Genomic DNA, 27,511 nt, shown 5'->3' on the forward strand with positions numbered 1-27,511 from the left:
TCCTGGGGGGGTTTCCGGGTGACTCCTGCTCTGAATCTTCTCCTTCTACTTTTCTAGGGGAGGAAATCAGTTTGGCGGCAGCATTTTCTCTTTCTGTTCATAATTTAGACTCTGGGGGCAGTTAGGGGCAGGCAGCCTCCCATCCGAGGAGGAAGAAGCCCTTCACATGTTTTATGAGTGCATTCCTAAAATAATGAGAATAACAGCAAACACACAGCGAGGACTTCATAGTAATGAAATCATTGTCACCGAGTCAGTCCAGATAAAAGGCTTTGGCAAATCTGTAAAGAATATTTCACAGAGAGAAAGAGCAGAATTTATAGGGTCTAAAAATAGCGGTCAGAGTGCAGCTGTGTTTAGCTTCTCAGGGAACCTGTTGAGTCGAGACAGGCAGGGGATTTTATTTCCCTGGCCCCGAGGTCACTTGTCTTGTTTAAGAAGGGACAGTCAACATTTCCAAATAGGGATTGATTTTTAAAGGGAGGAAGAAGGCTGAATATATATGGGATTTCTTGTCTCTTCTCTCATTCTTTCTACCTCCTGTATCACTCCAAGCTTCCTCTTAAGAAAAGGGTTTGGGTTTCTCGGTAGAGTAGGTCGAGGCTGCCTGGGTGGCAGAGTTTCGAAAGGTATCAGCGATGGTGCATGCTGATGGCACATTTGATGACGGCTGGTCGGAGGAGTGACGCTGGCAGTCTGATTATTTGGTCTTAGTGGATTCCACATAAACCCTCTAAGTTGAAGAAGTAATGGTGTGAGTTCTCAAAGACTGATTGGCTGGTTTCTGGACCTTCCTTGTCCCATTTCTAGGCAGAAATGGTGTCTTCATCCTGTTCCTCAACTCAGAAAAGAAGGTGTCTGTCTCACCCCCGGCCCAGGAAGTCCCCTCGGGCTTCTATACTTACCAACATTATGGAATGTCAGCATTCCCAAATTTATCAACAACATTACGGAATGTCAGCATTCTGAAATTCATCAATCAGTAGGACTTCACACCTTCGACCTTTCAGTATTTGTCACGACCTTGGCTGAAATTAATTATATTTTTGGTAGAGTGCCTGAAGGTGAGCCATCCATTCATTTCTAGGCTAGAGCTTGAAAACTGGTGGCCTTGCTCACGGGGACAGTCTTGTTTTTCTTGCCCTGCACGGCGTTGACCTATCCTATTGCCATTATGTAAGTGAAATATTTCATTTACGCATCTTGATTTTGGTCGCTCTCCTGGGGGTCATAATGAGAAACAGCCATTGCTATTTCTTTGAGGATAGTAAGAAAAATTGTATGTTGGGTGCCTAGAAAACACCTGTCTGTGCACGGAGCACCGTGGAAGCATCAGCTGTTGTTGCTGTTATCATCGTCGTCGTCATCATCAGTGTGCTGTTCAGAGTGTTTCCAGCGAGGATTCCGTTGAGAATATTGTTCACTATATAACTCAAGTGTTATGGGGCCCCAGGCAAGACATGTCTATCAGATCTCAGTTCTGGGGAATAGTTGTCCTTCTGCTGAGTTACTGGCTCATCTCTACCTTACTCATGCCGTGAATCTTGTTTCTGTCTTTGCCTTAGCGGCTGGGAAACTCAGAGACAACTTTGCAACTCATGTCTAGCAGGAAGACATGACTTTGTGCTGTACATTTGGTTCATCGACTCCTTGGTTTCACATACCATCTTCTCACCGCTCTGCTTTTCTCACTTGCTTGTGTTATCATGGGCGTTTTGGTAAGCATCCTTAAATCCTGTTTGGACCAAGACTAAGTACACATTAAAAAAAAAAAAAGATAACATCTGTTCCTCTAGGAACAGATATTATATTATCTGTTTATATTATCACTGCAAATAGGCTCCCACATCAGGGTAGCCTCATGTCTAAGCCTCAGGACTTGACATGGTCTCTTTCCCTATTGGACACTACTGACATTGAACGTCCACACTGGACCTGGCTCTGTCAGTTGTATTCATCCTTATTCTTTAATCTCTACCCCTGTAGCTCATGTTATTGAATTGAGGTGACTTATTTAACCGGGCGAGCTGATGTATTAGCCCTCGCTGTCTGACAGACCACCCTGAAACTCAGGGCAACAACAAGAAGCATTTATCATTCCCACAGGCCTGTGAGAGGGCTGGACAGTTCTGCTTCAAACCACAGGCCTGCAAGTCAGCCAGGGAAGCTCTTCTCCATGTCTCTCATCCTTCTAGAGCTAGTGGCCTACTAGGGCAAGCTCTTCTCCTGGTGAGGGCAGAAGTGCAAGAGGGGCCAGCAGAAACATGCGAGTCCTCTCGAGGGGCGGGCTCAGAACCAGCACCATCACTTCTTCCACCTTCCATTGGTCAAAGCAAGTCACGTGTTCAAAGCCAATGTCAGGGATGTGGGGAAACAGCCTCTAGTGAGAGGAGCTTCACAGTCAATAACAAAAGGGCACGGACAGCAGGTGGGGTGTAAGGGGATCAGGCTGCCACAGGGAGTGTATTTATTTGGAGACTGTCGGGTGGGCACACTGCAATATCTAGTCTTAGTGGGCGTGTTGTATATTCTCCATCCCCCTTTTCCAGATCCGTGCTCCAGCATCGTTCTCCCTGCTTTGTGCCCTGGGAGGCCGACCTTCCTTCTGGCGTTGAGTTGAGTTCAGTCAAAGGGGAGTCCTGGAAAAAGAGGGTGGGGAGTTGTTATTTCCCTGATGTACCATGTCATATTCCAAGAATGTCTGTGGCTAAAGAAGTCTCAGCCTGGCCACACGCTGGTGTGACTGTGACCCTCTGCAGAAGGCTGGAGCTTCTGCCAGGTGGCTAGTCCTGATAAACCTCAGGGTTCTAGTAGCTTGAGGGGATAAGAGCTCTCTGCTGTTGCTAGCCCCGAGGTGCTCCACCACGGGGTGTCCCTTCAGTAAGCTCTTCTCATGCTGCCTGTTTGCAAAAGTCATCTCCTCCTGGCCAGGACCCTCACAGATACATGAGATACTCAATAAGTCCCTGATGGAGTGTCAGGGCTTCTCGTTTTCCCTCCCTCCTAGACTTTCCACCACCAACTGGTCACTTCTTCTACCTGAAAATCCTGTGGGATTTCAGATCAGGGCGCCCTCCCTCTCTCCCCATTACTCGTCCAACCACCCTCCCCTCTCATAAGAATCTGGCAAAGTAACTTCATCAGCGTGAATTCAGAAGATAAGGTTTTCCTTTTTTTTTTTTTTTCTTCTTGACGCCTTTGGCATGCCCTTTGGGATAATTAGGGATTCTTTCAAGTGCATCATTTTCTGCATAAATTGTGGAGCTGTTATTTCCCTGATGTACCATGTCACATTCCAAGAATGTCTGTGGCTAAAGAAGTCTCAACATAAGGAATAGTATACTTAAGACCTACCAATAATAATTTAGGAAGGGGCGATTAACACCACTGTGCCTGACTCAATAGAGCAATGCATTTGGTTTTTTTAAGCAGGAAAAAAGGGCCCCACATTTCAATTTCCTGAAAGAGTTTGCAGACCACTGGAGTGTTTTCCAAACTTCCCTGGTCATGATAGTGTTTTGTTAGAAATTCAAATTTCCAGTGGTTCAGATATACTGGGCCTGGGTTGGGGCTCAGGAATCTGTTTTCAACATGCACTTGAGTGAATCATATTAATCAAGTGTGGAGTATACACTGGGCCCAGCTGTGATTCTCACGGTTTTGGTCTGTTGGCCAAGGAGAAATCCAGTGATGACAGTGACGATGATGACGATGATGATGATTGATAGTATACAAGAATATGGACATTTAGAAATCACTGTCCAGTTTGCCAAGATTTTACATGTATTGTCACATGGCCCCTACAAGACTTGTTCTTGTCTAATTTTGCCCATACCAACATTATTTTACCAGAATTGAATGGAAAGGATGGTACCAGCAGGTTTCTGTTAAATATCCTCATCGATGCCAGAAGCAAAGATACAGCAGTCATCATGTTATACACACAAAAGCTATGAGCAGACAGCCCTGAGCCCATTCTTCGTGAACCACTGCATGACTTCGTGATCAGAGCTTTCACCCTCTCCCCATGCCTGGATCATGCGAGAGGAGTTCCTAGAGACCTCTGCAGAGGGTTTTCCTGCGGATACACATCACTAGGCCAGGGGATGTCCTAACCGACCACTCTCTGAAGAGGAGCACAAATGTTCCCCACTCCAAAGGACGTGCTGGCCTCTTTTTTTCTGATAGGCTGGGAAGTCTCCCTGTAGGAATGCCATTTCAAGTTTCTGTAGCAGTTCTGCAGAAAGCCAAGCCTAGAAAACTTATCACATACCAGATGACAGTACAGCTTTTAGTATCAAAGTATTGTGATTATGCTCTGAGATTTGCGGGGTGGGGGGGAGATTTTCAAACTATTAATGAATACATTTGGGGAACTATCATGTTATTTACTGTAAATTAGAGCTCCTGGGTAGCCTGGCCTCCCTGTTAGCTTATTGCTCATCTGGGTGACCCACTGAGGAAAGAAATATCTTGCTGGCGAAGCTGACCTTACCATTTTTCTGTTGTCCCCATGTATGCCGTTTGTAACATTTAACTCCCTCACTTCCTTTTCACCTGCAATCCACACCTTTTTTTCTGTCTTTTGCAAGATCTATGACAGTGTTGAATGAATAATACAAGCCCAAGGGCTTGGAAGGTCTGGGAACTGTGATACTCATGTGTTTTGGTGCTGGCACATTTCCCTCATCCATGCTGATACCTTGGGTTGAAGCTGATTTATTAGCATCCCTGGTTCAGCATATATTGTACTATATAGCATGACATCTATTTTCTCATTTTGCATAGCATGGAGTGAGACTTGAGCCTCGATTAATTGAACTAATAATTGTGGTATTAAAAATGATCTCCATGTCCAAGGGCAGAAATTATGCCATGGTGGATATTAAGGCCATTGGGGCCATGGACCCTGAAACATGCATCTTCCAGAACCGAGCTTATGACTGTTTGCACATGACCTTACAGCAGCACATGCTTTAGGAGAATACATTTAAGCCCAAGTCCTAAGTCCAGTGATGAATTCCAAGCTTTTTGTTATTGTTTTTCTTTCTGAAAGACAAAAGGAGTCTTATGCCCTGGTATTTGAGGTTCAGTTCAAGGGCAATGTTGGATGAATCGTTACTGGGTAGGGAGTTCTGTGAATGCTAGGTAGTTGGTAATATCCTTTAAAGAATTCAAGAACCTACTCACATGTCCACTGTCCATTCATGTCAAAGTTTACTAATTCCTGCAAGGTACCTGGCACTGTGTTTACATGCTAGGGCTGGAATGATAAAGCATCATTTATTGAAAACGTACTATTGTCAGACAGTCTCTAGCGTTCAAAGCATCTTTGGGAGGTAAGCATCATATATCCCATTTTAGGAGAGAGCATAAGCTAACATCCTTTACCTGGATCCCCCAGCCAGTCAAGTTGGGGCAGGCCTGAGGCACTCTTGTGACATTAGGGCCAGAATTTCCTTTTATGTTAAATGGACTCTTCTATCTGCCTGGACTCAGGCCCACCTCGGAGTGGAGGGCGAGCATTCTGTGGTAGGCTCAGAGCTTGAACAGTCCCTTGTTTGTCACATCTTCTTGGGGCATCTTCCTGCTCTCAGTGACATAAGGAGAGAAATGTACACAGGACAGAAGCCCTGAGAGGCCTATCAACCCTTTACAATCTCATAGAAGCTTGCAGTTCTGTCCAGACTTACCCTGTCATTTGAGGGTGCAAAAGTATAAGTACAAAAGAGGATTCACTTAGCAAATGTCTAAATATTAAAAAGTTACAGATCAAATTACTGATCAAGATAGTTGTTAAGGAAACTCTTTCTACCCTGCTGCCTTGGCGAATATACCTTTATGACAATGTGAAAGTCCAGGATCAGGTCTAGATTTCTCAAGCTCTTCAGAATTTAGTGTAGAAATTGATAGTTTGAGGAGAGCTGGTTCCCAGTCTATCTCCTACTTCCCTTTCCACCTGACTTCACCCCACATTGTACATGGACACACCAGCCAGGACATGCTTCAAGCTCCATCCACCCACTCCCCACAAAAGGCTGCCCTTGGGTCTAGAGGGATGCTCACAGTGGTGTGTTTGCATCTGAAGGGATGGACCCTGGAGAAGACCCCAATGTAGACCCTGAAAGTAGACTCAGGCCTGTTTGGGCAGGAAATTCTAGAGACCTGGGCATCCAGAGTGTGTCTGAAAGAGGGGGCTGTGGGCTCTGCCCTTACCCTGGCAAACTCCGTACCCCTGGGGGAGAAGTATATAGCTAGAGGAGGGCTAGATGAGATTTCCCGTGAATGTGGGGTTCAAGGCAAGGGCAGAGGATGGAAGGGGCCACAGAGGTGCCCATGGTCAACACTCATGTTATTTTACATAGACAAGCCCAGCTAGTAACTCTTAGAGCTGGGCACAGAGCCTTGGTTCCTCAAGCCAGTGTCTTGTTATCATCTTGTAAAGTGAGCCTGCCACTTGCATGCGGTTTCTGAAGGCTGAGTTTTTCCAAACGTTGTCGTAGCGGCATTCTGGGATATGAGGACCTGAGGCTGGTGGGCCTGAGTGGGTGACTGTAGCTTATGTGGGCTCTGCTGCAGAGATGTGAATTCAGAACATGGTTTATACAAAGCTATGAGCCTTGGGGACAGGCTCCTGGATGTGTATCTCAGCACACCACTGACCAGCTTTGTGGTTTTTAAGAACCACTCCTGGAGACTGTTTCCTCACCTGGAAACTGGGGATAAAATGCTGAATCTACTGGTAAAGTTGTGAAGGTGGAGAATGAAATGTAGAACTCTACACACAGCATGTGGCTTTGCCCATGGTCAGCACTCAGTGAATTGCAGCTATTGTGATGTTACTGCCATTCTCCAGGCACCCTGGACCCCACTGAGAAGGGACTGCCATCCATCCATCCATCCATCCATCCATCCATCCATCCATGCATCCATGCATCCATGCATCCATGCATCCATGCATCCATGCATCCATCCGTGCATCCATCCATCCAACAAATATTTATAGAACATCTACCATGTGCCAAGCACTGTTCTGGAAACTAGGGATTCAGCAGTGAACAAGAGAAGCAAAAATTCCTTGCCATAGTGGAGCTGGCATCCTAATAGGCAGAAGCAGAAATAAACCATGAGCATAATAAATATAGAAATCGGTAGAAGTCGATAAGTGCTATAAAAGAAAAGAAAATGTTGATGAGGCAGGAGGTTTGTTCATGCCAAGGTGGGTTGTAATTTTAAATAGGGCGGTCAGGGTAGGCCTTATGAGAGAATATCTGAACAAAGACTTGAAGGATGTAGGGGAGGGACCCATGTAGAGAGATGTAGGGGAAGAGCATTCTAGGCAGAGGGAACAGTCAGTGCAAAGGCCCTGAGGCAGAAGTGCCTGTTCCAGAAACAGCCAGGAGGCCAGCTGTGGCTAGAGCAGAATGAGTGTGTATGTGTACGTGCACACACGTGCTCACACTCACATGCACACAGATTATAGATAAGGTCAGAGAAATGACAGGAGCCAGATCATGTAGGGTCTTAACAACCACTGAAACGGCTTGGCTTTTACTATGAAATGGGGTCATTGCAGGGTATGGGCTGTGTGTGACATAACCCTCAGTACCTCCTCCCCATGACGTGGGCCCTCAGGCTAGCCCCTAGGTCTCCCCAACCTCCTTCCTGTTCCAAGCTCACTACTTCCTACCCATGTTGCATGCCCTTCTTTGCCTCTAGCCATCATGCTCTGTGTCCCAGTCCCTCAAGTCCCAGATGCCTGTCTTTAGGCAATGATCGGATGCGCTGTCTTCTGGAGACCCTTTTTAAAAAGGAGTGGCATTGCTGGTGGGAATTCAGGCACGGGGCAGGTTGTGGGTATTCACTTCATTTCTGAGGGAGGCTGGTTTCGGCAACCCATGTATGAACCTTGCTTCGGCTAGGCTCTCCCCTTCTCCCCATGGAACCCGGGATCTGTTCCCAGGCCACCCTGGGCCCCCAGTCTCCTGGCTGGCTTTGATCTGTGAGCAAGGATAGAGGACAGGAAGACCGGAAGAAGATACTGGAGGGCTGGGCAGAGGGGCAGGGTGGAGTGCAGCTGGGTGAGGGCGTGTGTGTTAGGGAGGCAACAGGAAGCAGGGCTGGGTTTTTGTTCTCCAACCAGTTTCCAGTCGTGGCTGTCCCGTGGGCTTTCCGGGCTCAGTCTGAAGGAGCATTATTCCTGGGGGTGGTGCACTTGAGCCCAAACATTTAGCCACGGCCAGGCCAGCCGTTACTCTGCTTGTAACTGTGGCACCGACATCGGTCCAGACACCCTCCAAGAGTATCTGCTCTGCCCTTGGCGGTGCCCCGGACAGCTTTCCAGGGAGTTGGAAGGCTCTCCTGGGACGGGTGCCAAGGTGCAGCCGGCCCTCCTTGTGGCCGGCTCTGTGGGTGGGCCCTAGGGGGGAGTGGGGGAGAGGATAAGCAAGGCTTGCTTTACCTGCTGCTCCCAGCAGTGGAGGTGAGTGGTCGCCTTGGGTCAGAGAGTTTCCCCTTGAGTCAGAGCCTCCTGATACGCCCACCCCTCCCATGCATACTCTGAGTGAATGCAGTTTTGGAAGAACTCTGCCAGTGGGAACACCAGCCGCCTTTGTGCAGCCCCGAGGGTTATCAGGGTGGCTCAGATTGAGGAAGTCCTCGCCCTGCCGCCCTGGTCTGATCTGCTTCACCCTGCCCCTCAGCGGGGAGGCCCTGCCCGTGGGAGAGTCTGGCTTACATGGGGCAGTACAGCTGCCCCTCCTGCCCCTGACTTCAAGACCCTGGCATTTTGCGGGGAGGTAAACAGAGGTCCTGGCCTTTGTGATCAGGGAACGATCCATTTTTCTTCACTTTTCGCCCCACTTGCCTTTCATCATGTCTGTGTAAAAACGAAAGCTATTGTTTATTTAAAAGGACTATTTGCCTAATGCCCCTGGAATTTATTTGCTGGAGCATTTTCCATTTTCATATTCAATTCAGACTTTGGCTCCAGTTAAGAGGTTATGTAACCTGGGATGGAATGAATCCCGTTGGCATCTGGGGACCCCCCCCCAGAGAACCCCACCATTAGCCATTCCCATGAGGGGGTGAGCTCTGGCTGCATATTCAGGTTGCTTCTGTGAGCTGCTGGGGGTGGGGACCCGGGAGGTGGGAGGACTTGCTAGAGGGAGACTTGGCAGCTGTTAGAATGGAGTCGGCAGGATGTCTATTGGGGGCTGACTTCTTAGATTTTCTCCGGGCTGCTTCCCCCTCCTCAGCTGTAGACCCTTCTCATGTACAAAGCCCGGGCCCTTCAGTCAGCTTATCTCTGAACCTTAGTAAAAAGCCGAAGCATCATTACCTGAGCTTTCATGGGATTTGGGAACTGTTTCTGGCAGGTTCCTTCCTGGATCGCCTATGGAATCTGTCTCCACACTCTCATCCATCCCCAGCCGTCCTGGCCTCTAGGGCTTCGCCCTGACTGAGGCCCACATTCCCACCCCAAGATCCCTTGATTCCTACTCTGAAATCTGGTCGGGGTCTGCATGGAGTTCCTTTGACAGGGGATAAGAAAAGGGGTGTTGTCCTGGGTTATGAGGGGCTAGAAGTTTAACCTGCTTCTGGACTTTAAAAGGAAACAGAGATATAGAGTGGGTATTGGAACCCCAAACTTAGTGTAGTTGTGAAGAAGCAAGTCAGGACTAATGGGGGTGGGGTGAGGATGGGGTCCCGCCCCTGACTTCCCTCCCACATCCCCATCTTGAGTGATGGTAGAAAACTCGTTCTTTCCATCATCCAACTTCTCTCTCCCCACTGTGGCCTGAGATGTACCCCTCCACATCATTTCTCTGCTTAAATATGCTCATTAACCTCCGTTAAAAACAACAACAAGATAACCCAAAGTATGCCTGTATTAACACAATGCTAACTGCTGTAGCAAATGAACCCTCAATTTTCAGTGACTTAACCCACTAGAAGTTTGTTCACCACTCACGTGTTTGTCAAAGAAGGCTATTATTCCTCAGTGGAGGTAGCTTCTTCCACGTGGTGATTCTGGGACTCTTGTTCCTTCCATTGCTGGCTCTGTCACCCCTCAGAACCTCAGTCTTCTGCTTCCTGGAGGCAGGAGGAGAAATTGCAGTGGACAGGGCATACCCATTTCTTAAACACTGCAGCCTAGACATGACCCACATCCCTTCCATTGACTTTCTGTTGGTGAGAACTGGTCACATGGCCATGGCTGGACTTGCAGGATACTGGGGAATGTGGTTCCAGGTTGGGAGTCACCGCGGTGACAAGTCCACATAGTATCAGTGGTAGAGGATGGAGAGAAGGGATGTACTAGAGGAATGATGAGGGGGTGAAATCAGCGGGACTCGGTGAGCGAGTGTATATGGGGCAATGAAAGGAAGTCAGGAATTCAAGGCTGCCCCCCGTCAGGGTTTCTAGTCTGGAGAACAGGGTGACTGGTGATGCCACCCAAGGAAATGAAGTCTGTGGGAAGAGAGGCAGATGTCGAAGGGATGGCTCCGACTGTCATAGGCCCAGCACAGGACGGGTGGCGTTTCATGAATGCAGGGATGAGTGGAAATAGCATTGAACGAACTTGAGTCCCTTCTGCCCATCCTATGGAGATCTAGTTGAGAAAGACTGGTAGTTGTATTCACAGACTGAAACCATAGAACCGGAAAGGATCAGGCCAATCACTTTGCAAGTAAAAAGCTAATAAGAATAATCAAGAAAAAAAGGCATAATTAGTAACCCAGGAGAGGACACTGCACCCTCTTCAGTGTTGGGGGTCTCACCTCTAGGATACCTGGGGGAGAAGTGAAGGCGATCACCTGACTCAGGTGAGGAGGAAAGTCTGCCTGCCTTGTGCCAGCACAGCTTCCTCTGTTCTCCATGGCCTCGGGCTCATAGCCGTAGGTATGTGGTGCCAAGAAGGACTGGGAGCTGGCATTACTTGGGCCTCCGACCAGAGGCCAGCATGCTGCCCCCTCCATCCCTCATCGGAAAGAAAGGGGGAGCCGACCAAAGGCCAAGTCGTGGGCTGCAGCCACAGGCCACCTTGCCACTGGGCAGATCCAGGCTGCTGCTGCTACATGTGGCACCAAGGGTGCCTGAGAGGCCGGACTGCCGGAGCTCTGAGTCAGAACCGGTCACTGGGGCAGGGATGTGGGGAGGCTTTGCAGGTGAGGACTGAGATAGGGGCTTGGCTTCTTTCCTGTCTAAAAGGTCAGACTGGTAGCCTTCAATTACGCCTTTGTACCAGGAGCAAGAAGCAGGGGCATTTCCTGGGGTGGGGGCCTGGGGAGGGCTCATATCCCTGCCTGTGGGGGAACCTGAGCAGAGTGAGGGGTGAGCAGAGTGAGGGGTGAGCAGAGTGAGGGGTGAGCAGAGTGAGGGGTGAGTTCCTATGGCCAGAACTCCTGGTCGACATCTCCATCAATAAACTAGTTTGCGTGTGGCCTTGACCTTTCCATAGCGCCAGGCTGCTTTTCTCCCTGCAGATGGTGTCGCTTTAGTTGTCATTCAATTGTGTGTATCATCCTTGTACTTGAACTCAAATGATCAGTGTTTGTTGAACACCTGCAGAATGTTGAGTACTACAGGAACACAAGAGCTAGCTATGGATTAGGCAGAGACTGAGATGCAGGAGGTAGGGACCCACTGAGGAACTATGTAAAATGCTGTGGGACGAAGTGCGAAGTTCTGGGTCACTTTCTGGCAGCGCTGCTGGGAATCCACTGGGGGAGACCGCACTGGAGCCTGCAGGCTCTGGGGAAGGTTTCCCTAATGGAAGATGAGATGCAGGTGCACCCTGAAGGCCGAGCAAGGTTTTAGGAAGAAGAGGGAGTGAGGAGCAGGTGAGACCAAGGTCTACGTATAGTCAGGTAATACAAATGCAGGAATAAGATTGCAAAGTTAGATTTAAAACTGGTTAATGCCCTGTAAGGGCACTAAAATGGAAACCTTTGGGGACATCTTTCCACCTGATAGAGATCATTCCTGGATTGTCAGCATTCCACAAATGAGCATCTAACTTTCAATAATTTGGGTCCCATTCGAGAATGAGTGGTAAAGAAGACAAAGACATCTTCTTAGAGAGACACCAGATACGTAGGGGGTCTCACCCAACAGCGTACTTCTCTTTGGCACTGAAAAGACTATGATGTGGTGTAGGACACTGAAGACTCAATGCGTGATCATTGAAGGGGCACCTGTGATATCTTTGCCGTATTTAAAATTTGGAAGATTTTTGACAGGAAGAACAGCAGCAGTATCGTGGTTGAGAGAGAGCCTGGTCGGGAGAGGGGAGCAAACACGTCTTGGACGTGTCTGGGAGGCCGGCAGGAGCTGGGAGTTAGGAGGCCTGAGTTTTGGATGGTGAAGGGACTGCAGAGCCCAGAGGGCCCCAGGCTGCACAGGGGACGGGCCTGTCCGCCACAGAACAAAGCCAGCAGCCCTCTTACGGCCAGTTCCACCACCAGGCCAGACGATACCCTTGGCAACCCAAGGGCCGGGCTGGGAGGAAGAAGAAAACACAATGAGAAAAGGCCATATAAGCAAGAAGTCCAGATGTCAGGGAATTCTGATGGCATATGACCAGACCGAAATCTGAAAACTACATAGAAAAAAACAACCAAAATTAAAGGCAAGCGGACTTAGACTCGAGAGACTTGTTTTCCTTGTCCAGAGCACTCATTTCAATAAATGGCAGAAAAGCATAAACACTGCAAAAGAAATTCAGCTACTTAATCGCCTTATTTTATTAATCAAAGGTGGCCCGGGGACGGCTGGTCAAGCAGACTTCGACTCAGATCCTCTTGGCCTCACTTGGCTTTTCCTCTGTGTTTGAACAACTTGTTACGTCTGCTTCTCCATTCCATTCCTTTCCTGGCTTGGTGTTTGTTTTGTCGGCAAGATGGCCATGTATGCATGAAGAAAGCTACAGGGTGACTTTCTGCCACCCGTTTTTTGAGAGTGTTCTCTTTTTCCCCGCGTGGGGTAGTGGAAGACATCCCAGAACTCAGTCAGGACTTCTTGCCCTGTGGGTTTCAGTTTGCCTCTGTGGCCAGACGCAAGAGGCCATCCACTTGTCTCACCAGGGCAGGAAGGTACAGCCCTGCACTCTGGTTGCAGATGGTTTTTTCTTCCATTTATTTATCGATTCATTTGATCAGTCAATAGCATTTATTGAGAACCCACCCTGGGCTAGCTATGGATACAAGGATGAGGAAAAGCAGACGTGGTCCTTGCACTGCTGAAGGTTCCACTATAGGTCAGATAATTCTGTAAATAAATGTCTCCTTTCAGCTGTGATATCTTCCGTGAAGGAGCATGCTGCTATTAAAGTATCGCTGGATGTTTACACATGACATTCTCTTGTCATTTTCCACCGAGCCCCAAGAGGTTGTAAGTCTTTCCACGTCCTTAGTCAGGATGCTCGACTACCTATAAGGATTTGGAAAGAAAAAGGCTGCCACTCAGTTTTGGACTGCTGGTCCCCTGCTGACCCTGGGGATACAAAGGGATTGCCATTTGAGAAGCCCAGGAATTGACACTGGGGAGAGGAAGTTTTGGAAAAGACTGGTGGTGTGGTGGTTTCCCACCTGAGCTGCTTGGAGGAGAGAAGAGGGTGTGTCCCCTCAGGCAGAGAGAAAGGAGGCGACCACTCAGGACATTTGCCCTGGCGTTTTCCAGAGTTCCAGGGCACAAAGGGGAATGTGGGACATGCAGCTTAGAGAGGAGTTAGTGGAGCCCTGAGAATGTCCTGTGCAAATGCATCACAGAGAGATGGCTGGCCCACTGTATCATCTGGAGCCATTTAGAAAGGATTTTACCTAGGTGACACAGGGTGGGGGGGCAGTGGGACCATAACCAGTCAGAGGAGACCATGTCACCTTTTCAGGAGCTGCAAGGGTGGGTCCTAGTTCTGGAGAAGCCCCCAGGGAGCCCTCAAATGTGCCTGAAAAGAAGTCAACCAGGAACGCCCTCCTAGCCTAAAGAGGTCAGTGTGCCATGCAGCCAACACACAAGTGTTCAGAGAGGGTCACTTTAAACATCCACGACGACCAGAGAAAAGCAGCCTCCGATGGTACCTGTTCTAGCCAGCTGTGCCTTTCCCATCTCCCTCTCCTCCAAAAGGATGTCGTAAGCAGCTGCTGGAAAATGGAGGATAAGAGAGAAAGTGACCACAGCTTTCCACCTTCTGCTCCCGCCTTCTTGCAGCCTTCAAGCCTGAACTAGGGTACAAGAATGTTTAGCTTTAAATGAAATTTGGAGTTTTTTACTGTTACATAGGACTGGTCATTTTAATACTGAATGAGATTATTCTGGAGGTCAAAACCACTGGAAGACGTTTTATGATCTAAGAGTGACCCAAGATAATGGGACCTGCCCAGGGTTTCATCCAGGGGTCAGGGAAAAAGGAGTCAACCTAGGCACCTAAGGGCCTAGAAGATGCAAGAGGGTGCAATCGATATTGCATTTCAGAGAGATCATTCTGGCTGCTGTTAGGGAAGAGGCATTAGAGAGAAAATGAGGATGCAGGGAGACCGGGTAGAAAGTCTGCGGTGGTCTAGTGGTGGAGGTGAAGAGAAGAGGGAAGGCAGCAGAGAAGGCAGGGTACAGCGAAGTCTCACTCCTATGCTCTCCTTTTGTCTCTATTGTGGAGTCGTCTTTATTGTGTGAAGAACTCAGTGTCTGATTTAGTTCTGCCTCTCCCACCCAGGACCTGCTGTATGTATCTGTCTACAATAGGTGCTCAATAAATGATCGGTAAGTTTATTATATTGTTTAAATAAGTTATGGTGAGAAAAACGAGCATCGGAGTTTGTTTCAGTTATCTGTTACAACAATAATGTGGCATGACAAACAGATTTAAAACCTTGTGACATAATAATAAGCATGTCGTTCGCAAATCTGAGGTAGCAGTGGCTTGTCTTGACAGCTCTGCTGGTTCTGACAGGGCTTGGTCACATAGGTGGGAGTCGGCTGTTGGCTAACTAGACTGGACTTGGCTGGAGTGACGGTAGCATCTCAGCTCTGTTTCACATGTACCTCATCCTCCAACAGGCCAGCCCAAGAGTGGTCTCATGGAGATGGTAGAGGCACAAGAAAGCAGAACCAGGGCCATTGGTATGACTAATAGACATACGTTTTTTATCCCATCTGCAACACTCATTAGTCGTGTAACCTTCAGTGAGTTATTCTACACTCTGTGCCTTAACGTCTTTATCTGTAAAATAAGGCTAAGAAAATCTATTTCAATGGCCAGTAAGGATCTTGGCAACCCAAGGGCCGGGCTGGGAGGAAGAAGAAAACACAATGAGAAAAGGCCATATAAGCAAGAAGTCCAGATGTCAGGGAATTCTGATGGCATATGACCAGACCGAAATCTGAAAACTACATAGAAAAAAACAACCAAAATTAAAGGCAAGCGGACTTAGACTCGAGAGACTTGTTTTCCTTGTCCAGAGCACACATTTCAATAAATGGCAGAAAAGCATAAACACTGCAAAAGAAATTCAGCTACTCAATTGCCTTATTTTATTAATCAAAGGTGGCCCGGGGACGGCTGGTCAAGCAGACTTCGACTCAGATCCTCTTGGCCTCACTTGGCTTTTCCTCTGTGTTTGAACAACTTGTTACGTCTGCTTCTCCATTCCATTCCTTTCCTGGCTTGGTGTTTGTTTTGTCGGCAAGATGGCCATGTATGCATGAAGAAAGCTACAGGGTGACTTTCTGCCACCCGTTTTTTGAGAGTGTTCTCTTTTTCCCCGCGTGGGGTAGTGGAAGACATCCCAGAACTCAGTCAGGACTTCTTGCCCTGTGGGTTTCAGTTTGCCTCTGTGGCCAGACGCAAGAGGCCATCCACTTGTCTCACCAGGGCAGGAAGGTACAGCCCTGCACTCTGGTTGCAGATGGTTTTTTCTTCCATTTATTTATCGATTCATTTGATCAGTCAATAGCATTTATTGAGAACCCACCCTGGGCTAGCTATGGATACAAGGATGAGGAAAAGCAGACGTGGTCCTTGCACTGCTGAAGGTTCCACTATAGGTCAGATAATTCTGTAAATAAATGTCTCCTTTCAGCTGTGATATCTTCCGTGAAGGAGCATGCTGCTATTAAAGTATCGCTGGATGTTTACACATGACATTCTCTTGTCATTTTCCACCGAGCCCCAAGAGGTTGTAAGTCTTTCCACGTCCTTAGTCAGGATGCTCGACTACCTATAAGGATTTGGAAAGAAAAAGGCTGCCACTCAGTTTTGGACTGCTGGTCCCCTGCTGACCCTGGGGATACAAAGGGATTGCCATTTGAGAAGCCCAGGAATTGACACTGGGGAGAGGAAGTTTTGGAAAAGACTGGTGGTGTGGTGGTTTCCCACCTGAGCTGCTTGGAGGAGAGAAGAGGGTGTGTCCCCTCAGGCAGAGAGAAAGGAGGCGACCACTCAGGACATTTGCCCTGGCGTTTTCCAGAGTTCCAGGGCACAAAGGGGAATGTGGGACATGCAGCTTAGAGAGGAGTTAGTGGAGCCCTGAGAATGTCCTGTGCAAATGCATCACAGAGAGATGGCTGGCCCACTGTATCATCTGGAGCCATTTAGAAAGGATTTTACCTAGGTGACACAGGGTGGGGGGGCAGTGGGACCATAACCAGTCAGAGGAGACCATGTCACCTTTTCAGGAGCTGCAAGGGTGGGTCCTAGTTCTGGAGAAGCCCCCAGGGAGCCCTCAAATGTGCCTGAAAAGAAGTCAACCAGGAACGCCCTCCTAGCCTAAAGAGGTCAGTGTGCCATGCAGCCAACACACAAGTGTTCAGAGAGGGTCACTTTAAACATCCACGACGACCAGAGAAAAGCAGCCTCCGATGGTACCTGTTCTAGCCAGCTGTGCCTTTCCCATCTCCCTCTCCTCCAAAAGGATGTCGTAAGCAGCTGCTGGAAAATGGAGGATAAGAGAGAAAGTGACCACAGCTTTCCACCTTCTGCTCCCGCCTTCTTGCAGCCTTCAAGCCTGAACTAGGGTACAAGAATGTTTAGCTTTAAATGAAATTTGGAGTTTTTTACTGTTACATAGGACTGGTCATTTTAATACTGAATGAGATTATTCTGGAGGTCAAAACCACTGGAAGACGTTTTATGATCTAAGAGTGACCCAAGATAATGGGACCTGCCCAGGGTTTCATCCAGGGGTCAGGGAAAAAGGAGTCAACCTAGGCACCTAAGGGCCTAGAAGATGCAAGAGGGTGCAATCGATATTGCATTTCAGAGAGATCATTCTGGCTGCTGTTAGGGAAGAGGCATTAGAGAGAAAATGAGGATGCAGGGAGACCGGGTAGAAAGTCTGCGGTGGTCTAGTGGTGGAGGTGAAGAGAAGAGGGAAGGCAGCAGAGAAGGCAGGGTACAGGGAAGTCTCACTCCTATGCTCTCCTTTTGTCTCTATTGTGGAGTCGTCTTTATTGTGTGAAGAACTCAGTGTCTGATTTAGTTCTGCCTCTCCCACCCAGGACCTGCTGTATGTATCTGTCTACAATAGGTGCTCAATAAATGATCGGTAAGTTTATTATATTGTTTAAATAAGTTATGGTGAGAAAAACGAGCATCGGAGTTTGTTTCAGTTATCTGTTACAACAATAATGTGGCATGACAAACAGATTTAAAACCTTGTGACATAATAATAAGCATGTCGTTCGCAAATCTGAGGTAGCAGTGGCTTGTCTTGACAGCTCTGCTGGTTCTGACAGGGCTTGGTCACATAGGTGGGAGTCGGCTGTTGGCTAACTAGACTGGACTTGGCTGGAGTGACGGTAGCATCTCAGCTCTGTTTCACATGTACCTCATCTTCCAACAGGCCAGCCCAAGAGTGGTCTCATGGAGATGGTAGAGGCACAAGAAAGCAGAACCAGGGCCATTGGTATGACTAATAGACATACGTTTTTTATCCCATCTGCAACACTCATTAGTCGTGTAACCTTCAGTGAGTTATTCTACACTCTGTGCCTTAACGTCTTTATCTGTAAAATAAGGCTAAGAAAATCTATTTCAATGGCCAGTAAGGATTAAATAACAGCAATAATATCTCCTTCCCACTATACCAGCTTGAGGGGATAAATAATTCTGCCTGTGGCACAAGTATAGGGGAAAAAAGACTATTAAAGGATGAAAAATAGCTCAGAGAGAGGGAAGGGAATTTCGGGCTGGGGAAATAGTGTGTACAGAGTCACAAAGGTAAGAGAGTATGAAGGCTCCGTGCATGAAGAGATGAGAGGGAGCATGGAAAGTTGTGCCGAAGTCTCTCTCAGCTCTAGGGGTGTGGTGCTAGGGAGTTTTAATCTTATTTTGCTGGCAATAGGGAGCCACGGAAGATTCTATAGAAAAGGAGTGTTTATTTCCTTGAGCAAACATTTCTTTGACACTCCTTCCACACACACCTCCTAGCTTTATTGGAAGGAGAAATAGAATAGTGGTTCTTTTCTCTCGGCCATGCCCCCATCTTCCCCTGGAGGCTTGCATTCCCCATCCATGGCAATTTTGATGAGCAGAACAGCTCTTAACCAGGCCCGAACTGCTCCACAAAGATTGGGGTGGGGTTGGTGGGGGGACAGATAAGGGAGGGTGCAACAGGAACAGAAACAGAACAGCTCTCTAGGAAAGGAAGCTTCCTCAGCCTGTAAGAACACAGAAGCCAAGAAGAATACCAATAATTAGCAGAGCAGAGGTTCCTCTGTCAACCAATCAGGTGTTGCTCCCAGAAAACAGTAAGGGAAAAAAAAAATCAACGTCGGAATTCATTTTTTAACACTTCATTATCATGAATCAACTTGATAATTCCCCAGAAGCAGAATATTCCTGAAGTAGCTTCATGTGATCTCCAGAAGTGACTTACATTTAGAAATTTTCCTTTGGACTGCAGATAGAATACTGATAATTTCCAGACACCATGGCTTCTGCTAACCATCAGCATAAGCAGTATTAAGCTTTATCTCTGAAATTAACCAGACTTGAACTCCATCAGCACAGGCTTTAATGAAATTCTCATGCACATATCAGAACTTGCTTATCTTCTTTTAATCAGAATCTTAAAGTCAAACTTGATGGCTTTGTTTTTCTAAAAATGGAAAAATATCCTCCCTCAAAAAAAAAAAAAAAGAATGAAACGATACAGAAAACACCTTTATTTTTTTATCCCATCAGTTTATCCAGCTGATAGTAATTGTGGAGCTCTTATGAACCAATACTGTTTTAGGAATTGGAGATACAAAACTGAATGGAACAATGAGGTCCCCATCCGTTGTATTGTAATAATAGAAGCACATATATCATAGAGCTAAAATTTAGGTAGCAGACTTTAGGGACTAAAGTAAATTTCCTTAATTTAATGAAGTGTATCAAAACCCACAATAAGCATCATATTTAATGGTGAAATATAGAAATAATTTGCATTATAGGAGAAACTATAGGCCAGAATGCTTACTTTCATTTCTACTTTCTAGTGAAGGTTCTTGCCAATGTGATAAGGTAAAAATAAGTATAAATAGTAGAAAGTGAAAGATAATGCCATCATTTACAGCTGATACTATCCACCTAAAAAATTCTAACAGAATAATTGATGAACTGTTAGATTAATAGATTTCAGCAATTTGGCTGGATCCAGACACAAAATCAATAGCTTTCCTATGTATTTAGTGAGAATATATCATTTTTAAAAATCCCAATTCACAATAGCAATAAAGTATCTAAGAACGAACCTAATAAGACATGTGTGAGACCCATATAGGACAATTTAAAAATTTTAAAAAGGATTTAAGAGATCTTATTAAAAGAGATCTACCACACAAATCTGTCGGTTGTCTTCAAACACAATTACAGTCAGATTTCTTTCCATGGAACTTGACAGGCTGATCTATAATTCATATGTAAAATAAAATGTGCAAAAAAATCAAACTTTCTTTAAAAGAAAAAAAGAGTGGAAGAAGGAACGTGTTCAGCCAGATATCAAAATATATTATGAAACAGTATTAAAACCATATAAAATTGGTACAAACGTAGACCAGTTGATCAAAATTCCTACTATGTGCCATTCACAAAAATACATGGATTGAAGAGAAGTGTAAAAAGCAGGACTGTAGGAGAAATTTTAAAAAAAATAAACTATATTCATGAGATTGGAGTAGGGGAAGTCTTTTAAAACAAATACATGTCAATACCAAAAAAGAGTAGATGATATATTTTATTATATTCAAATCCCTTTTACATGACAGCTGACACCATCAACAAAGTAAAATGACTAGTATAAAATATAGTAGTAGCAAAGGATTTCTAATCAGAATAAAGAAATAATTTTTTGAAAAAACAATAAAACCATTTATCACCAATAAGAAGCAAAAGATATAAAGAGGCAGTTCATAGTCTAAAAAATATAAAAATAAGCAAAAAAAAATTATTCTCATTTATAATCAAAGAAACACAAAACAATGAAATAGCACTTTTACCCACATACTGGCAAAATTTTTTTTAAAGACTAATGTTAAATGTTGGAGAAAATAGAGAAATCATTTGCATTAGTAGCGATAGGATTGTGATGTGACTTCCCATCACATCTTCATATTCTTCAATCTTAAAGCTTCACTTTTTGATATCTTCTTTACGGAAATGTTTGCACACATGCTCAAAGCAAAGATTTTTATTATGGTATTACAATGGTAGAAAAATTGAAACATAATGTCTACAAATGAGATTATTAGAAGAGCTGTAATGGAGTAATACTCTGGAATCTAATATGCAGCAGGTAAGAAGGAAGCACATCTATTCGTAACAACCTAGAAAGCTCTCAGAGATCCTACTTTAAAAATGGAAGAACGGAAACGAAGGAAACAGTGTAGTGGATGTATAGCTTACATCTCAGATCTTCTTCCAAGAATACAGGACTTCTTCCAGATGAGGCCTTCAGTTGTTATCTCCTTTTGTGCATCGCCTTCAGCTGACCTTGTCCAAGGTTACATTCTTTTCCTGGAGCAACCCGCATCCAGTGGCTGACCCTCACTGAGGAATAAAGGCCTGGGCCTCTTGGCCCAACTTGGAACAACCATGAAATGTCATTCTATCTTTAGAACTCTCTAGTAGTAATAATAATAAATACATAATAATTCATAGGCTTGACTAAGGCTTCTATTGAAACCACATCACAGCCCAGCTTCCCCATCTGCCCCGTCCATTTCTGTCCCTTTTCCTCCACAAGTGTTGATCCCAAGGGCAGTTCCTAGTAATCCTTATGCACCTCAGAGCTGGCTTCCCCAGAATCCAGCCTGTGACAATCAAGTGGTAGAACCATAGACAAAGCAATGCCATTTACAGTAAAAAAAAAATCCTCACAGTGCTATATACAGGCATACTTCAGAGGTATTGTGGGTTCATCTCCAGCGAAGCATGGTAAAACAAGGTATGTCTGTATTTCTTTGTGTACATGTATAAAATACATTTTTAAAGTTCTGGAAGGCTGAGAACAGTGGCCATATATGAAGAGGGAACTGAGAAGGGAAAGGAAGACAGTTGATCTTCTAACAGGAATATGTTCATGTACTTCTGGAGTAATTAATATATACACATACATGTACACACACACTCCCTGGATGCTATGGTGACACTACGAAGGATGATCAGGGAAGAAGTGATGGCATTTGAAGACCGTCTTAAAGGATAACGAGGAGTTCCTTTGAGGATTATAAACACCTTCCCACATCTTTTGGAAAAGTGTGAAGTTTTAAAGTAAGATCCACACTTCCTGCCTCTATTCTTTTCCCTATCATTTTATTATGAAAGATTTCAAGCAATCGATGTAAAGACTTTCACAGCGAATACCCATGTACTCATCACTTTGATTCTGCAATTATTTCACCGTATTCGCTTTATCACACATCTATTCATCAGTTTTTGAAAAACTTTATTTCAAAGTAAGTCCTTGGCTCTCTTGAAATGCTGTCTTCCTTCATTAGATGATAAATTTTAGGTTAAGATTTAGATTATCTTTTTTTTTTTTTTTGGATTCTTTCATTTATTCTTATTAAATTAGGCATACTTTTCTAGTTTTTTGCATATCTCGGCCATTTCCAAGTGAGGACAGTCACAGAGTCAATGGATTCAAGCTGTCACCATAAATAAGTTTCTTTCTTACCAATGGTGTTTCTATTTACTGAAACCTTACTTGATGTTGGGGTTTTTTTGGGTGTTATCTCATTTAGGCATAACCACCATTCTGTGTCATGGGTACCATCATTACCATAATTTTGCCAAGGAGGAAACTGAGGCATAGAGGGTAGAGAAGTTGTCCAAGGCCACACAGTCATAATTTGGCAGAGTGGGGGCAAAGGTTCATATTATTTTAAAGGCCGTGATTACAGCCATTCTCAAACATTCTCCTATGAGGGTGAAACACCCATCCTAGAATTTCTCTGTGGATCACCCACTTCTCATGAGTATGTGTCTCACTCTGGACCTGTGATGTGATGATCTGGATGCAGTCAAAGTTGCTGAAGCACTCTCCAACTTGACCTAGCCTTTCAATTCCCTCATTACTTCATGGAGAATCATATATCCCAGGCACTCAAGTATCTTTGAGGTTCTGGGCCTCACTAAGTGGGGTTTATGTTGCTCAGTATTTCCTCCACCTAATGCCAAGCCCCAGCTACGTGATCGTAAGTTGAAAGTGATATGTGGTGTTTCCTGAGAATTAAGGGATGCCGTGAGGCTTTAAATGGAGCATCTCTAAGTTTCCTTCTTGGAAAATCCTGTGATTCTCTTGGTAACTGACAAGGAGCCCTGTGACAGGAGATCCTGCTTCAACAAATATGTCGTGATGATCCTCCTTCACCCAGTGTGTCAGACACCATGAGATGCGTGTCCATATCTCTTCCTTTGCCAGAGGGGGGAACTGAGGCTCAGAGAGGCTATATTCCTTACCTGAGGTATCACAGATGAAGGATTCAAACCTAGGGCCCTGCCCTTTCCATCACACCATGCTGCCAATATTTGATCCTGTTGGGATGGGGAAGGGCAACAAGGGAGCTAGCTCAGTGCTGGATTCAAGAATCGGAAATGTACCCGATTTGAAGTGTGTCCGAGCCATGTCCTAACTGCTCTGGTTTCCGCAGGTTTCGTGTCAGAATTGAAAAGAAGGCTACCTGTCCATCCAGGAAATGGGCAAAGGATACAGACGGACAAACAGTTTTATCAGAAAGGAAGCTGATTAAGTTTTAAGAAAATTTTGTTTCTTGTCCTGCTCTCTTCTCCCAGATCACACCCATCCATTGTACTTATTTTCTGAGACATCTGGAGTTACTAAAGTATCGGAGATTTAAATGGAGGAGGAATGGGGAGAAGCTGACAGCTGAGTGTAGGTGATAGTTAAGCTTAGAGAGATGCTAACGAAACGATGAGGAGTTGACTCTCCCGTTTAGTCTTTTCTACTTTTCTACACTTCCTAACACTTTGTGTTAAATTCAGTTACAGAGATAGAAAATTCCACTCATCGGGTGAATCCTAGAAGCAGATTTATTAGTAATGAAACCTTATCATTTGGTGTGTTTTAAAAGCAATTCATGGAAATCTATATAATTTCCTATCATGTATACCAGGAGGGTGGCAGAAAAAACGTTCCTCGTGAGAATCAGAAGCACGAGCTAAACATTTAGGAAAATCTTGTCTATAGAAGCAGTTGTTTAGCCACAGAGTTCCCACGCTGAGGGCTTTGTTTGGCTTTTGGGAATGGTGTAGAAATCGTGGGTGACTCGGGTCTACTCAGCCGCTAATTATGATTCACCTGTCCTTAATATCACCTCTTTCTTCTTCACTCACTGTGGAACAGCAACTTGAAATATGTCATTTTTGGCAGATGTCCTTGGTAGAGTTCAGTATTTCTCACCCCACCTCTTTAAAACCCTCAAAGGAGAGCTCGTTTCAGAAAGTTGAGGTAAACCATGTAGAGGTTCTTGGTTGTTCGGAGCGGTCTCCCCCGCGAAGGCACTAAGGCCCGTTGGCAGGGCCTGAGACAGCATTCTGTCATCCATCCAGTTCATTAATTTACTCAGTTCGTTAACTGAGTCTTTTTCTGGGCTGGATATTCAGAGGCTGATGAAATAGATATGACTCTTCGCTGAGCTTACAGTCTAATAGGAATGCTAGAAAGTAAACATGTAATAACTAAATAAGTAGAAATTGATTATTGTAGGTGCTATGAGGAAAATGACCAGGGTGAAATGTTTGAGAAGGCATCAGTCATGCTAGGTGTTTGGGGAAAAGCATTGGAGGCGGAGGGAACAGCGAATGTGGTAGCCTGGAGGCAGGAAGGGTGTTCGGAGGAGCAACAGAGGGCCATGTGGTTGGACTATGGTTGGATGAGAGGGAGAATGGGAGGAGGTGACCACGAAGAAGTCTGCAGTGGGCCACGCTCAGTGAGTGGGTTTAATTAGATGAGCTGCGGGAAGCTGTTGAAGCGTTTTGAGCAAGGGGGTATGGTGGGGCTTTACGTGTGTTCTCAAAAGATTACCCTGGCTCCTGCATGGAAAATGGACAGATGAGCAAGCAGGAGGCCAGAGAGGAGATTCACTTGATAGGTGAGGCGAGAAATTGCTGTGCTTCCCAGTGAGCTGGAGTGGATTCTAGTTCTGCCTCTGCCACTTTGATACTGTGTACTTTTGGGCAGGTCTCCTAATGTCTCTGGCATTCAACTGTTCACCCCTAATAAAATAGGGGTAAGTATTTTCTCATGTGGTTTCTGGAAGGAATAAGTATTCATAAAGTCCTCTATAAACCTCGACCATATGCTTATCTGAGCTATAATATGATTCATATTGAAAGGAGGTGGACCCCTGCAAGGCTGGAAAAATCACTCAGCTGCCCCTACGTGAGCAACGTTTTATTATAGCTTGAGGCTAAAAAGATGCTTTTGTTTCTTTACAGCCATCAATGTCTCTCTAAGGGAGGGCGACTGGTTAATAAATCACACAGTGTGGTCATTTATATGTAGTCATTTACTAAGGTAATAACTTGGAATGGTTGAGCTTTTTTTTTTTTTTTTTTCTTGAGCTTCATGTCTCTGGTCACCAAATGTGGGTGACATATGAGTGTGATAAACTATGTAGGTGTGACATGCTGTGAATGAGAGGATGCCTGACGGAGGCCCATTAAACCTCCCTCCAGTCACTCTCCCCGACAGGAGACCACATGCTTTTAGCACCCAGTCAGTGCCGATGATCCATCACTATCCCCCAGTCTGGTGGATGCTGTATTCTTGTCCCACAAGAACCTCAGCGTTCTTAGGGTAAAGGCACACAATACTTATTTTGGCTTTGAACACAGCAAGTCTATCTTTCATCGTGCATTTGGGCCATTCAGAATCCTTATGTTACAAGGAAATATCTTGTTTCACATGCAATCTTCTGTTATGGCCCTGAGCAGATGCTGAGATTTGCTGCCCTGTCATCCACGAGAGCCTCTGGGTTCCCAGAGAGACCAATTTAAAAATATTTTCTGGAAGGCACTGCAGTGCTGGAAATGTTCTCTGTGTGCCCTGTTCAGTACAGTAGCCACTAGCCGAGCACTTGAAATGTGGCCAGTATGACTGAAGAACTGAATTTTAAATGGTGTTTTAATTAGTTAAAATTTAAATCGCCACATGTAGCTAATGGCTACAGTACAGTGCTAGAGGAATGTTTTTTTTGTTTTTTTTTTTGTTGTTGTTGTTGTTATTTTTTTATGGAAACCCCTCCTCCGACGAGAGTCTTGTGAACCCATGGCCTCACAGGCCCCCTCGTGCCCCGCAAGACCCTCACCAGCATTTCCGTCTCCCACGTTCTGGGCGTGCTGAGACACACACTTGTTGGGCAGTTATGGGCGTTGCTTCGCTGTCTCAGTATTTCAGCATGGTCCGTGTGGTGAGATTTATTTATTTATCTTTAATTTTTATTTTTCTTACGCCTACAGCACCAGGTCATCCTAGGTGGTCTCCCATCCAAGTACTAACCAGGCCCGACCCTGCTTAGCTTCCGAGATCAGACGAGATCAGGCGTGTTCAGGGTGGCGTGGCCGTAGACAGTATGGCAAGATTTAAATGGTGTGTTGGGAAGGGATCAGTGAGAAGGCCGTCCTCAGAGGGGGACGTTTCTCCCACACTGACCTCTGCGCTGAGCCCTGACCTTCTGTTTGACCTCTGTGGGTGCCCTGCAGTGGCTGTGGAGGCTGGCCAGTCCCAGGAAAGGCATTTGTCATTTCCTACTCTTGGTGTTAAAATTGTCCCTGCCAGCATAGACACTTGAAAGTCAATGATTTCTTAGCCCATGCCCACTTCTTGGCCTGTGTGAGAGATTTCTGGGGGGTGGGGGGTTGGGGGGGGTGACGTCCACAGTGTAGAGGCCGTGACAACAGCAAGGCCGAAGGACTCTCCCAGTTTGCTCATGTGCTTGAGTGTTTTCGGGAGGCCTTTGCTGAGCGGCAGGTGGGTGGATGAGCTAGCTGCTCACTAGGACCAGGAGACACCTGGATCCATGGTCAGAAATCAGGTAGCTCACCTGTCCGCGGAGGGAGACGTAGAAGGTTACTCTGGTGCAGATGGGGAAACGGGGTTAAGACAAAGAATTGGCCCAACATTGTTCTTTTCAGTCTATAGATGAGGAAAAGAAGATTGATGATGTACCCAAGCTTGATGGTAGCCCGAATGAATATTGTAAATGGGATCAGTTCTCTCACATTCCAGAATTCAATGTCTGGGCAAGTCCTGCCCCTCAAATTAACATATCAGCATTCAGCATGTAGGGGACTAATTTGTATTCTACACAGCAACAGGCTCTTGAAAGATAACAGATGTTTGATGGAGAGCTTAGATTTTTGCATGATATAGATTTAGAATATAACTTTTCCAGGAAAGGAATAGGGTTAAGAATGTCCGGTGCCATCTGTCATACTAACGAACTGTGCATAGCCCATCAAATCTGATAGAAACAGCATCACTGCCCAGAAACAGCTCAGACCTGGGAGTGATGTCAGGGAGACCAGGGCCCTGGAAGACAGGGTCCTGTGAAAGGACCACTGGTTCTTTTTTTAAAATTCAGGTTTAGCAGGAACCATTTTTAATTTGGGGCTAGCCCTGTTTTCACCCCTGGTGGTCATTCCTCAAAGCTATTTTTATTCCTGCTGGGATGGCCAGGCATGAGAAACCAAACAGGGATTTCCAGTTACAGGTAATTATCCAGATTGCAGCTGTGGCTTGTTCTGCTTGGCACATTTTTGTTCACACCCGGATTGGAGCTGATCTACTTATAAACAGGTGGTTTGGGTGTGGAGGGGATATCTTTGGGCTCTTTATGGCTGTATTTCCAGAATATGCTTTTAAAGATTATGGTCAAATTTCCCTTGATTGGGGAGGGTAATGACTAAAGGCCTCGGTCATTTATGTTTCCTTTTCCAGTATGAGAAGTGTTATTAATTTACTCACTGAAAACGTTAAGATCAAAGAGATCATAAATGCAGCAC

General features: G+C 45.7%; 1 protein-coding gene and 1 non-coding gene across 2 annotated transcripts in view; one reads left to right on the forward strand and one right to left on the reverse strand.

The window, feature by feature from the left end:
* The window catches only part of ITGA9 (integrin subunit alpha 9), a 281,374-nt gene that overhangs the window by 97,850 nt on the left and 156,013 nt on the right, over positions 1 to 27,511 (forward strand). The gene's annotated exons all lie outside the window — the stretch shown is intronic.
* On the reverse strand, positions 25,958 to 26,076 carry LOC111736494. Its single transcript, XR_002779191.1, has one exon. It is a non-coding gene; the product is annotated as a 5S ribosomal RNA (ribosomal RNA).

The sequence above is a fragment of the Pteropus vampyrus genome, unplaced genomic scaffold (assembly GCF_000151845.1).
Source record: "Pteropus vampyrus isolate Shadow unplaced genomic scaffold, Pvam_2.0 Scaffold1, whole genome shotgun sequence".
Lineage (NCBI taxonomy): Eukaryota > Metazoa > Chordata > Mammalia > Chiroptera > Pteropodidae > Pteropus > Pteropus vampyrus.